This window comes from Capsicum annuum, chromosome 10 (genome assembly GCF_002878395.1).
Source record: "Capsicum annuum cultivar UCD-10X-F1 chromosome 10, UCD10Xv1.1, whole genome shotgun sequence".
Taxonomy (NCBI): Eukaryota; Viridiplantae; Streptophyta; class Magnoliopsida; order Solanales; family Solanaceae; genus Capsicum; species Capsicum annuum.
In genome coordinates, this window is record NC_061120.1 from 5,779,535 (window position 1) to 5,792,840 (window position 13,306).

Here is a 13,306-nt window from a genome sequence, read left to right on the forward strand (position 1 = left end):
CTGTGCAGTAACATTGCTTCCTGTATTTTTAAAAGAGAGAAATTACGGGCCTTGATGTTTAGGCTTTGAAATCCTTGATTTGAAGGTAACATGTGTTCCTGTTTCATGCAAAGAAAGCTTGTGAGTATAAAAACATAGTGGTTGATTTGTGGCTTTGGCTTTCGTGGCAAACGCTCTTACCGTCATCATATTTAACCTTGCTTCCAACCATTACATATATCATTGACTTGATGCATTATTGACTCAAACTCAAATTATTAAGAGTGACTTTGAAACAAACACAGTATCTTTGCTTTGCCATGCTCTTCAGATAAACCCTTTGAACTTTGGTATTTCCATGAGGTCCCAGACTTGTTTGTTGACAGAACTTTTTGTATGCCTTATTTCGGCTCACAATTATGTCTCTTTCATATGCTAGCTTTTGTCTTGCTTTGTGTAATTAAAGAAACTGGTAGCCAGTTTTGAAATCTTTTCTCAATTGTTTTGACATGGACTTGACTCAAAGACAAGAAACGAAAAAAGAATGACAATTTTTGTTTGGATAACTGACTCAAGAAAGATAAAATAAAAATAAAAAAAAAGAAATAAAAGACAATGAATATCCCCTTTTGAAACAAAAAAAATAAAAAATTCATCTAAAAATGATAGTCAACACTAATGATTATGCCATGCATTTTGGATTAAGCAGCTTGATCTTTTCATCCAAACTTCTACCCATTGTTGTTGAGTTAATTGCCTTGAAACTGAGTTCCTTCCTTAGGTCAATTGTATTTAAGACCCCATTCGGCTAGTGGCGCCTTGGATGGTTTTCGCCAATAAGCTTCTCTCATTTTCTTTTCCTCAACTCACCATTGCCATATGGTGTCTGTAAGGGTTTTCCACTAATAAGACTCTCTTATCTTTGTTTCCCTTAACTCACAGTCGTCTTACGGTGCCCGTGAGAGTTTTAAGCAATAAGACTTTCTCATTTTTATCTCTCTCAACTTACCATCGTCTTACGGTGCCTGTAAGGGTTTTTTACCAATAAAACTCTCTCATTTTTATTTCTCTCCTGATTTTTTATGTTGAGGAAGACAAGTAGTTTCCAAATACATTATCTTATCTCTTGCATGCTTGGCCTTAACATCCTCAAAGATTGATCTGAAGGTATTTCTTTGGTTGTAACTTAGATTTTGGATAGGGTTAGAAAGAAAGAATGGCATGGGGCTCAAATGACACTTAAAGTAGGGTAGGACTTACAGCTTTTGGAATCGACTCAAATAATGAGGATTAACTCATGCCTAGTTTCTTTTGACTGGGCAATTCTAAATTGTTTATTTGGTTGGATCGAGCCCGGAGTAGGGCAGCCTACGTATCTCACCCCCAAAAGAGGAGAATCAGGTCACGCATAGTTCCGACAGCTTGTTCTTTTGCTTGATTCTGATTTGATCTTCTTTTTTCTTTACTCTTTTTTCTTTGTGATTTTTCTGACTTTAATTTCTTGACACTTTTTTCTTTCTTCGTGGACACATTTTTCTCTCTTTTCTTTTTTTTTTGAAATTTTCTGACTCTATTCTCTTGCTCGATACTTTTCGTTTGAGCTTTGCTGGCTTTATATTGATTCCAAAAGAGGGGTATGAAAGAAAATAACACTAAGGCTCAAATGGGGTAAACAAAGGATGACACGATATTTGGATAGCAGAATAAAATGTCTTCGTTATATCAATCCTTAAAAATACTAGTACATAGCATGCAATGTGAAAGTGCACGATTAGCATCACTTATGACATATTTTACAACACTAACTTGCCTCGAGCATGTGTGTCACCTCTTTTTCTATACTTTTCAAACATACAACTCTACATTTGTTGTACATCCCCCACTTTGAATGACTCATGCTTTCGTGGAGTTGATTTTCTTTCTGTTCCTCTTGATAGGATCAAGCAGATTTTGTTTGACCTAATTGAGACATGGCTTTCAATTGATGACCAAGTTATTCTTGTGATTCTCAAAATAAGTGGCCCTAATTTTCAAAGAAGGCTTGAACTTGTCACCAAATGTCTCAGCACTCTACTATTTTCTCAGATGTTTCTCCTAAATTTAGCACTCTGATCCAATGTTTCATGGTTAAATTGTATTTTAAGAGTTGACTGAAAATTCTGCAAGCATGTCATATCACTAGAGTCAACATAAAATGTATTGTATAAAGAAAACAAACAAACAACACATATTTAAAACACAAAGGAAAAGGGAAAATTGATTTAGTTGAAATAAAAGATAGAAGGGTTTGAACCTAAACGACAAAAGAACAAAACAAGATAGATCCCAAACTACAGCCCTGAAATAATTCAAAAAACAGAAAAGAAAACAAACTACCAGACCTGTTTCTAGTAGGGAAAGGGGTAACTTTTCAATTGCTCAGCCTGACAACTTAGCCACTGGTTTGCATACAACATGACTAGAGCTTCCCTCACTGTCAATGTTCTACACCATAATTAATCCATCTTGAATCATCTTTTCAATTTCTCTTTTCAAATCTTGACAATCTTCAATACTATGACCCTGAGCATCAAGATGATACGCACATCGTACATTAGGATCAAAATTTCTTAAACGCCGATTAAGAGTGCACCCAAGGAGAGGAGTGATCATGCCTCATTGTTCCAATCTCTGAAATAAACTGGCATACGACTCTCCAATTGGTGTGAAGCTATCTTTCGACTTCTGCCTCATTTCATCGTTTGGCTTGGATCGAAAATTAGGCTTAGGAGGGTTTTGGTATGTTTGTGGAGTTAGAGGACGACTCTGAGGAGTTGGTGTGTTCCATTGTGGGTAAGATGGGGGTTGAACATGTGGTTATGCATTATATACTGGATATCGAGGTGGAGGAGCAGAGTATAATGGATTTTGGGAGTGATTATGTGGAGCTTGGACATGAACTTAGGTTTGAGCCTGAGAGTGATGACAACGGGATCTTCTTGACCGTGCCCGCTGTCCAACTATACTAGAAGATGCAACTTCCTCATTCTTTGTCTCCCCAATACTCCTGAACCCTTTGGAATTGCTTGAGTTGTCACTTTCAATGTTCTAAAACTCATAATGTGACCAGTCTTAATTCCCTCTTCTATCATTTCCCCCATTTTAAGGACCTCAATAAATGATTTGCCTAATGCAGGTAACAAGTGTTGATAATATGTTTCATCCAGCACTTGAATAAACACCTTCACTATTTTTCTTTCTTTCATTGACGGTTTTACTCTAGCAGCTTGTTCGCGCCATTTGATCGCATACTCCCTGAAACTCTCAGTATTCTTCTTTTTTATACTATTTAGGGATTTTTCATCAGGGATCAACTCCATATTGTATTGAAATTATTGCACAAATTCATTAGCTAGGTCATCCCTACTAATCCACTTATCAATGTCTTGGTCAACAAACCATTCCGAAGCTAGTCCTGAAAGACTCTTCCCGAAATAAGCCATGAGTAACTCTTCCTTCCCTCCAGCGCCCCTTAGTTGGTTGCAATAACGTCTCAAATGTGCTACAGGATCGCTATGTCCATCATACTTCTCAAACTTCGGCATTTTAAAACCAAAAGGAAGATGAACCCCTGAAAACATGCACAGATCTTTATTTGAGATACTTTTGTACCCCCGAGTCCCTGGAGGTCTTCCATAGCCAGTCCTAAACTTCTCAATTTTTTGGTCATTTCCTTTTGTTCTTTTGTTATAACAGGCTTCTCAGTGTTAAGAGAAAATTCAGGCGAGTGAGTATAGCCATAAGGATTAGTTGAGTTAAATGTGGGCTCAATAGCATGATGTTGATCAGCAAAAATATTCAATACAGGCTCTCTCGCAGAGTGGGGAGTTATGGATAAACCTCAAAAGTAGGAGCTTCGGGTGGGGGTGGTGCTGTAAAAACATGAACAGTGGGTGGAGCCGGGCATGTGGTAGCTTTGTGTTGAAGAGTGAGGAAATGAATATTGGAAGTGTTTGGATAGCGTTGCCCCGGAGCAGGTTCTGATGCATGTTGTGGTGTGTCAACAAAAATAGAAAACTGTGTATGTGACACTCGAGGCAAGCTAGAAAGATATTCCAGATTATCAGTGGGAAATGGAGGATGTGGCAACCCATTAGCCCAAGCTCAATGCATTTCTATCATTTGTTTCCTTAATTTTTGAATCTCTTCATTAGCTCCTAAATTCTCATTGCCCGAACTCCCTATCTGATCAGAGACAACAAACTCTATCTGATCAGTGACAACAAATTCGATATCCTTGTTGGCTATAACTTTCTCTGTGACTTGGTGCAATATGGAGGACCAGCCAAAATGCGACAAACCAACCACCTTAAACTAACTGAACAAGAGATAGCAAATGCATTAGAATTCAATATTTTTTTTTCAAAACCTCTTTTTTTCTCTTTTTGAAAAGGTCACCGAACCAAAGAGGGGTGCCTACGTATCTCATCTCTGAAAGAGGAAAATCAGGTAGGGGTGCCTACGTATCTCATCCCTGAGAGAGGAAAATCAGGTATGCGTAGTTCGTAAAGTCTTGCCAAAATGACCAATTAATTCTTTTTCCTTTCTTTTTCTTATTGTTGAAACTTTAAAAAGAAAAGGAAATAACAAATTGTCAAAAGAATTGACGAATTTGTTTTTCTTTTTTTTTTTGCATTTTTTCAAGTTTAAACTCCCTATACAAAATGAAACCTATGATTATCAAAGAAAAATCTTTTTGGGTTTTCGATTTTGAATTTCATATGAACATGAAACTTGAACCCATTAAAGGAAAAATCTTTTTTATAGTTTTCTTTTAAAGATGTATATGAAACAGCTACTCAAATAAAGAGTGAAGAAATTTTTTCTTTTTTAAAAATTTTCAAATAAGATCTCCGAACCAACAATAGGCTGCCTACGAATCTCACTCTCGAGAGAGGAGAATCAGGGGTACGTAGTTCGTCCAGACATGATAATTAATGATTAAATAACCGACTGAACCCTGACTTGAGAGACGCGACCACAAACAGAAGATCAAAAACATCAATAAAATCTTTTTGAGTTTTCAATTTGACACTTAACCTAAAAATGACACCAACAAATATGAAAGAAAAATATTTTTGATATTTTCATTATTTGAAATGTACAAAACTTCTACCATCTTTTTTGGAAATTTTGAATTATGAATGCATGCTAAAGGAGACAAAGTGAGAAATCTTTTTGATGTTTTGATTTTTGAACAAATGAGTGCAGAAAATAAAGAAATCTTTTTGAATTTTTGAATTGTGAAAAACAAAAGTCATAAAGAACACTAAAATCTATGAAACTCTTTTTTTTTCTTAAAACGGTTTCTTGTCTAAATACTTTAGTTTTAACACATGTTTTCCCCAAATCAGTCTGTCAAATGACCACGTTACCTTCAAAGATGCAACATTTAGCACGTAGGGATGCTTTAGAGACGAGTCTCCTACAAAGGACCAAGTGGGCCCCACTAGGTCTTCAATATGATGCACATAAGCATGACCTAAAGGCTGACCTACATTGGGGTTCACTAACAAGGTTGTTCGGGGGAGCGTATGGTTGATAGTGGCTGCTTTGCTTTTCTCCTACTCCATAACACCGATGGCTCCCCCTCTAAAATAAGGGTGACTCAACTAGAGGTCGTATACAACATGTGTACTACGAACTTATTGCAGAAAGAATGACTCGGGTTATGCACATGATGCCAGTTAGGTAACACATAAGATAAAAACTGTAAACAAAGAGCACGTAGGCACTCAATAGTGATAATACAATAACACAAAACAACACAAACAAAATATCCATACACCTATAGTGCCAAACTAAGCCGATACAACTTCAAAATAAGCTTGAATTCTGAAAAGTCCCCAGCAGAGTCGCCAGAGCTGTCACACCCTTTTTTTTCACTCCCAAAAGAATTATTTTAAAGTTTGAAAGGGTTTTTATTATTAAGTGACATAAGATTGAAATTTTGTTTCGAAAAAGGATTATTTACATTTTTTATTCAAAGTTGCCACTTGACAAATCTGGTGTGCCAAGTTACCTTTGAAAGATCCTTTTCAAAATGATTTAACTCTTTAAACTAGTTTGCGAACAGAAATTTCCGTTAAGGAATTCTGTTGACCGAGGAAAAGATGTTTGACACCCCTCGGTCCCGTGGTTTGACAACGGTCGCTTGGTTGAGCATATTGGCTAATTTGACACTACGAATGTATAAATCACACAAAATCACACAAAATGATCAATCAAATAAACAAAATGAAACAAATTCAAAATATAGTATCCAGTCCAATTATACAGTCCAAAATAACAAAATTGCAGAAAATATAAATTCTACTCTAACCTATACTAATCCTAAACTGTGTTTCCATGCTCTACCCGATGCCTCGGGCCTTGATCACGAATATCCTTCGAGTACAAAATACTTTGGGGCATTCCTCGGCGAATAAACACAAATACTCTTGGGCATTCCCCAGCCAAATGATCCACTTGATCTAAAAAAAAAAACCAAACCAATCCATTCAACACATATTTCGAGTATTCAATATTCCAAGAGTCCTAAATTTGCCTACCCGACCTACTTCGCCAATCAATTCTTGGCCTAAACATTGTATTATCAAGACTCATTTCGATAAACAAATTGTGCAAACTCATGAACATACGGAACTCAAAAGAAGAATCGATGAAAAAGGGTTGGGTAATAAGGGGAATTTTGAGGCTTGGAAGGTTCACAGACGATTTGCATTCATGGTAGCCTTTTTAGGCACTATGGTCTTCCCAAGGAGAGAACAAAAAATTAAGATTCGTTAGCAGGAGTGATAAAGATACTGATTTAGAAAGATTACACTATGGTACCAATGATCTTGGCCGATATTTACCGTGCTCTGACCGTTTGTCAAAAAGGAAAGAGCTTTTTCGAGGGATGTAATATCTTGCTACGGATGTGGATTGTGGAGCATCTTTACCGATGTCCTGTAATGGCAAGGTTTTAATCCTGAATTATTTAACCACATCAAAGATCATGAAGAGAGGTTAGAGAAGTATAAATAGCCAAAAGAAATTAGAGATTGGGATAAGCTTTTTCATTCTTTGACTGCTGATAAAATCACGTGGAATTTACCTTAGTTCCCTTGGAGACAAGTCATACATACTTCTGTCATTCGGTCGTTCTTGTTATTAATGGGTGTTAGGGGAGTTTAACCATATGTTCCATTGAGAGTTCTACGTCAGCTAGGCAAACGTCAAATAATTCCCATAACGAAAAATATGGCAGAGTTTGTATTTGAGGTTAGACCAAAGATTCCACTTTTGGAGGACTTGGCTCAGCAGATTGGGAAGGTTGTCGTATCATGGGGATTGAAACAATGGTCATAGAAGGTGAGAAAAAAGTACATCCAGACTACCATGAATGGTTTGAAGAACATTTGAGTCCACCAGTCAGATCGGAAAGAACAGTTAAGGGACCTATAGATCAGGAGGTTGCAATCAGGATAGGGATTGAGAAAGCCATGCGAGAACATTATGAGGCCAACCAAGATTTGAGAGCAGAATTAGAGCTTACCAGGGCAAAAATAGACGAACAACAAAGGGAATTTGCTAAAGAGAAAGCTGAATCAGCAAATATTGAGGTTGCACTTCGGGGACAAATCAAACTGGCTACCACTAGGGGGTCACACGTTGTAGAACTTGCCGCATCTCGCCGACAGCAACTACAAGAAGTTTAAAAGAACATGGAAGAAAAATTTGATCGAGAGAGATCTCAGTAGATCTGTGAAAGAGGAATATTGCGAGAATAGTTGGAGGTTGCTTCTGCTTGTGAACAACGTGCAAGAGAGATAGTTGATTTTTGAGATTGACAGGCCTATGAATGGGATCAGGCCTTTAGTTTTCTTCGAGGTATGGTCCACCGTGTAACACAGGATACTTCCAGAATGGGTTTGAATTATCAGCAGTTGGATCGTAAGGACTTTTTAGCACAAGTACCAGCTTTCGCACAGCGTCTCACTACCTCATTGGAGGACATATACTTGAGTTAGGGAGGACATATTATGCTGAAGTCTCCTTGAATGGATAGTTGTTTTCTTTATTATAGTTTTTCATTTTCAGTTTTGAAACTTCTTGTTTAGATGTTATGTCTTTTAGTTTTATTTGTCAGATTTTAGTTGGTAGGTCTTATCTTAGGATTTGGGTCAGTTATGTTGTCGTATTTATATTAGGGAATGTAATGAAGATGACTATTTATTTCTATATATATTACGTATGTTTTACTTTACTTACTTTATTTATTTTTTTTAATAAAAATAATAATAATAAGAGATAAAACAATCATTTTGTTAATTTTTCTGAACTACGCAAGATCTGATTCATGTCTTAGCATGATACGTAGGCAACCTCTAAGGGGTTCGATCATAATTTTTGAAAAATATACACCTATAAAAGTCGGGATGAAACACAAAGCCTTCCAGAATAGGTTGGAAATGCATATAGAAGCATGACATATAACGTGGTATTATAATGTATTAAATATGAAACACTCACCTATTTGCTACTTGGTAACAGAAAGATAAAGTAGTTGGTGGTTGGTTTGTGGTTAAACTGGCATCACATCTGTATAACACCAGATACAAGGGAAAAACAAAAAAAACCCGCAAGGAAGGTGTAGGGTCGGACAGTGAGGAGGAGCAAAATCAATTGATTTCGCAAGAACTAGTATCAATGGAAGAGATTAAGTTACTGAAAAAATAGATGGCAGAGATGTACCAAGCTTGGTTGAATGGACAAGCCCCGCCTTCTTCAATCCCTGGACTTTCGACTTCGAATGATCATAATCCTGCTTCAGCTCAAACTAGCGATCCATTATACCCATCCAGATTCGGTCCATTTTCTAGTATGGATGGCGTTGTTGGTACTTCTATATTATTTGCAAAGTTTTTAGTTTGTCATAAATAACCCGTTTTTCACTTCTGTAGCACCAGATACCGCGGGCTATCAATCGACAACACAGAGGAATATGGGAGAACCAAGTCATGATATGTTGTATCATCTTGAAATGACTTTCAAATCCCAAAATCCACATTATAATACTTATCAACACGATACTCCTATTGTGATTAAGAATATTTCTAAGAATGAAGAACAGGAGGAGATGGCCAGAAAAGTTAGAAGCTTGGAACAGAGTATGAGAAATATGCAAGGATTAGGAGGACCAAAGAGTGTTTCATACAAGGATTTATGTATGTTTCGTGACGTCCATCTACCTTTGGGAAAAAAATTGAAGAAGTTCTGTAATCAATTAAGGGGCGCAGGAGGAAAAGGAATTATTGATAGCTTACTTTGGAGAAAGCCTAGCAGGAATAGCTTCTGAATGGTTCATTGATCAAAACATTTCCCATTGGCACGTATGGGATGACATGGCTCGGGATTTTATTCAAAAATTTCAATATAACATTGAGATAGTGCTAGATCGCACTACGCTTGACAATATGAGAAAAAAGATGATCGAAAGTTTTTGAGAATATGCTGTCAGATGGAGAGAGCTGGTTTCAAGAGTCAGACCATCAATAAAAAAGTCTAAAATGATTGATATTTTTCTACAAGTACAAGTACCTGATTATTTCCATCATTTGCTCTTTACTATCGGGAACACATTTGCCGAAGTTATCAAAGTTGTAGAGATGCTACAAAATGGAATCAAGTCAGGAAAGATTATCAGCCAGGCCACTTTGAAAGCAACAGCACAGGCAATTCAAAGTGGTATAAAAAGTTTCGAGGGAAAGAAAAAAAAAGAGGATGTAGCAATTGTCGTGCCAAGTCCACGACAAAATTGGAGGGGTGTGCGTCAACCATACGTATAAAATCCATTATGTTTTGTTCCTTCACCTCAATATCCTATTTGAAATGCACAACCATATGCTCGGGCTCCTTCTTACCTTCAATGGCGTGCACCAGCCATCCAAAATCATCTACCGGTCCTGTAAGTTCAAAGAGTCCCTCCCAGGTCTAATTTTTGACCTAGAGCAGACTTCAAAAGGGATAACATGGTAAAAGATAATTTCACTCCAATTGGAATATATTACACCAGTTTATTTCATAGGCTGAGAAAAATAAATGTTCTAAACCTAATTGAGAGAAGGATCCTGAATCCTTCTCCAAAGAACTTGGACTATTCTAGAAGATGTGAATACGGTTCTGATGCCCCAGGGCACGACACAGAGAAATGTTGGTATCTGAAAAGAGCCATTCAAGAGTTGATTAATACCCAACAAATCATGGTAGAAAGTCTAGATGCTCCAAATGTCAATCAAAATCCGCTGCCAGATCATAATAAAACAAACATGCTCGGAGTGATACTCAGTGGTGAAGATGCTATGATTTACTTTAAGCCGATCATTAAACTTAAAATTGATTCAGAAAAAGCAACAAATGCTGTGGATTTGACAAAAGAAAATCCTATAGAAGTGGAGGTGGTGATAGAAAAACCCGAATCATCGAATATTTCCTTGGTGGTGGGGAAAGAGATTTCAGAAAATATTGGGTCAAGTCAAATAAAGCCGAAACTCATTATTCCCGAAAGATCCAATAAGCCTCTTTTAATCATAAAAGGAGATCTCATAGCTCCTATTGTTATTAAACTAGTGTCACAGCTGCCTATGGTTGATACCAAAGCAGTCATTTGAAATTATGATTGTGTTGTGGTGATGCACAAGGGGAAAGAAGTGACTGAAGATGTAGATGAAGTAGGGGGATTAACTCGATCCCGAAGATGTTATGCTCCAATAGAGTTAAGAAAGAATAAACAAGGTGGTGAAGAATGAATGACAGTCAAGAAGCCTGTCACTGATGAAGAAGATGAAGAATTCTTAAAGAAAATGAAATTGCCAGAACATTCTGTTGTAGAACAGTTGAAGAAGACACCAGCACAGATTTTTTTGTTGTCTTTATTGATACATTCAGAGGAACACCGCAAGTCTATAATAAAGATTCTTAATAAATCATGTGTTCCCAGTGAGATTAGAGTGAATCGGTTGGAAAAAGTTGTTGGAAGGATCCTTGAAGAAAATGAAATTACTTTCTCAGATGATGAATTACCTATGAAAGGTACTGTGATAACAAAGGTCTGTACATATCTGTGAAATGTGAACATTACATCATCATTTTAGTGTTAATTGATGGAGGATCAGGCGCTAACATTTGTCCTATGTCAACTTTTCAAAAGTTGAATGTTAATCTGGAAAGGATCCGACCTAATAATATATACGTCAAAGGTTTTGACGGATCAAAAACTTATGCCATTGGTGAAATAGAGTTCATATTGACAATTGGACCTGTGGAGTTTGCTATGGTTTTCCAAGTACTGGACATTGAAAGTTCATATAATATGTTCTTGGGAAGGCCATGGATTCATAGGGCTAAAGCAGTCACATCAACATTGCATCAAATGGTCAAATTTGAACACGATAGGAAAGAAATAATTGTTCATGGTGAAGGAGATTTATCCATGTATAAAGACTACTTCGTTTCCTCCATTGAAGAAGATACTATAGATAATGTGTTAATTCATCAAGCATCTGAGGTAGTGGCTGTTGAGCATATCCTCGACGAAAATCTTATCGCAAGACCACAATTGTCTTCTACATCTGTTATGGTAGTGAATGAAATGTTGAAGCATGGTTCTGAACCAGGAAAAGGTCTAAGGATTTTCTTGCAAGGCATAGTCCATCCGTTAAACCGCTATGAGAACTTTGGTACTTTTGGTTTGGGATACGAGCCTACTGCTGAAGATATAAAGAAGGCTAAAAAGCATAATAAAGAGTCATGGTCACTTACTAAGCCGATACCACCACTTCACGAGTCTTTCATCAAATTCAGTGTTGCTGGATCCTCCAAGTTATCTGCTGCAGAATCAATGAATGATGATGATACAGAGTTGATTGGTCTTTTTCAGAATATGTTCATTGAAGCTGATATGGTTGAAATTGGGGAAGGTACCAGCAATGCAGATGTGCAGTTTGTCGGCCCTGATGTCCAACTTAACAATTAGGAGGCCACTCCTTTACCTATTATAAAGGAGTCTTGGTAGTTTATTTTTTTCTTACAATCTTACTAGTTTGTTTGTTTTTACTTCTGTAATTTGAATCATTCTAAGATTGTAATTCAGAACTTTAAACTTGGTATTTTAGGTTAAAACTCTTTCTATCTATGTTTTTAATAAAGCGTAGTTTCCCTTCGTTTTATTTTGAGCCTGATTTTTATTTATTTATTTTCTATCATACAGTTCTTTCTATGCCGATTCTAATGATATGACTTTATGAAGAATTGTCAACCAGATTTAAAAACCCAATCTGATTATGGAATAATGAATAAAGAAGTTGAATACGATGAAGGAGAAACATTTGAGGATATAAGCAAAGATTTCAAACAGTTTGAGAATAAGAAAAATCCCAATTTAGAAGAAACTAAGGCAATCAATTTAGGAGATCATGAAAATATTAGGGAGACTAAGATAAGTGTACATGTTCAACCACAACAAAAGAAATCTATAATTGAAGCTTTGCATGAGTATAAAGACATCTTTGCATGGTTTTATGATGATATGCCCAGTTTGAGCACTGATTTGGTAGTTCACAAGTTGCCAGTTGATCCTATTTTGCCTCCTGCCAAGCAAAAGCTAAGAAAGCTCAAAACTGACATGAGTGTAAAAATTAAAGAGTAAATCATGAAGCAACTTGAGGCTAAAGTCATTCGAGTGGCCCAGTATCCTACTTGGTTGGCAAATATTGTCCCTGTTCCAAAGAAGGATGGCAAAGTTTGAATGTGTGTTGATTATCGTGATCTAAATAAGACGAGTCTGAAAGATAATTTTCCACTTTTCAATATCCATATTTTGTTGGACAATTGTGCCAAACACGATCTTGCATCTTTTATGGATTGTTATGCGGGGTATCACTAGATCATTATGGATCTAGAAGATGTGAAAAAAACATCATTTATTATGCCATGAGGGACATATTGTTATTGAGTCATGCCTTTTGGACTAAAGAATGCTGAGGAAACTTACATGAGGTCAATGACCACAATGTTTCATGACATGATGCACAAAGAGATTGAAGTTTATGTGGACGACGTGATCATTAAGTCGAGAGAGCAATCTGATCATGTCAAAGATTTGAGAAAATTCTTTGAAAGGCTTCGGAGGTATGATCTCAAACTTAACCCAGCAAAATGTGTATTTAGAGTTCCATAAGAAAAACTCTTAGGTTTTATAGTCAGTCGACGTGGCATTGAGTTAGATCCTTCAAAAATAAAAGCT

At 36.7% G+C, this 13,306-nt stretch overlaps 1 pseudogene; it reads left to right on the top strand.

Annotated features, from left to right (window-relative positions):
* The window catches only part of LOC124888082, a 141,479-nt pseudogene extending 131,628 nt beyond the window's left edge, over positions 1-9,851 (top strand).
* The last annotated feature ends 3,455 nt before the right edge of the window (positions 9,852-13,306 follow it).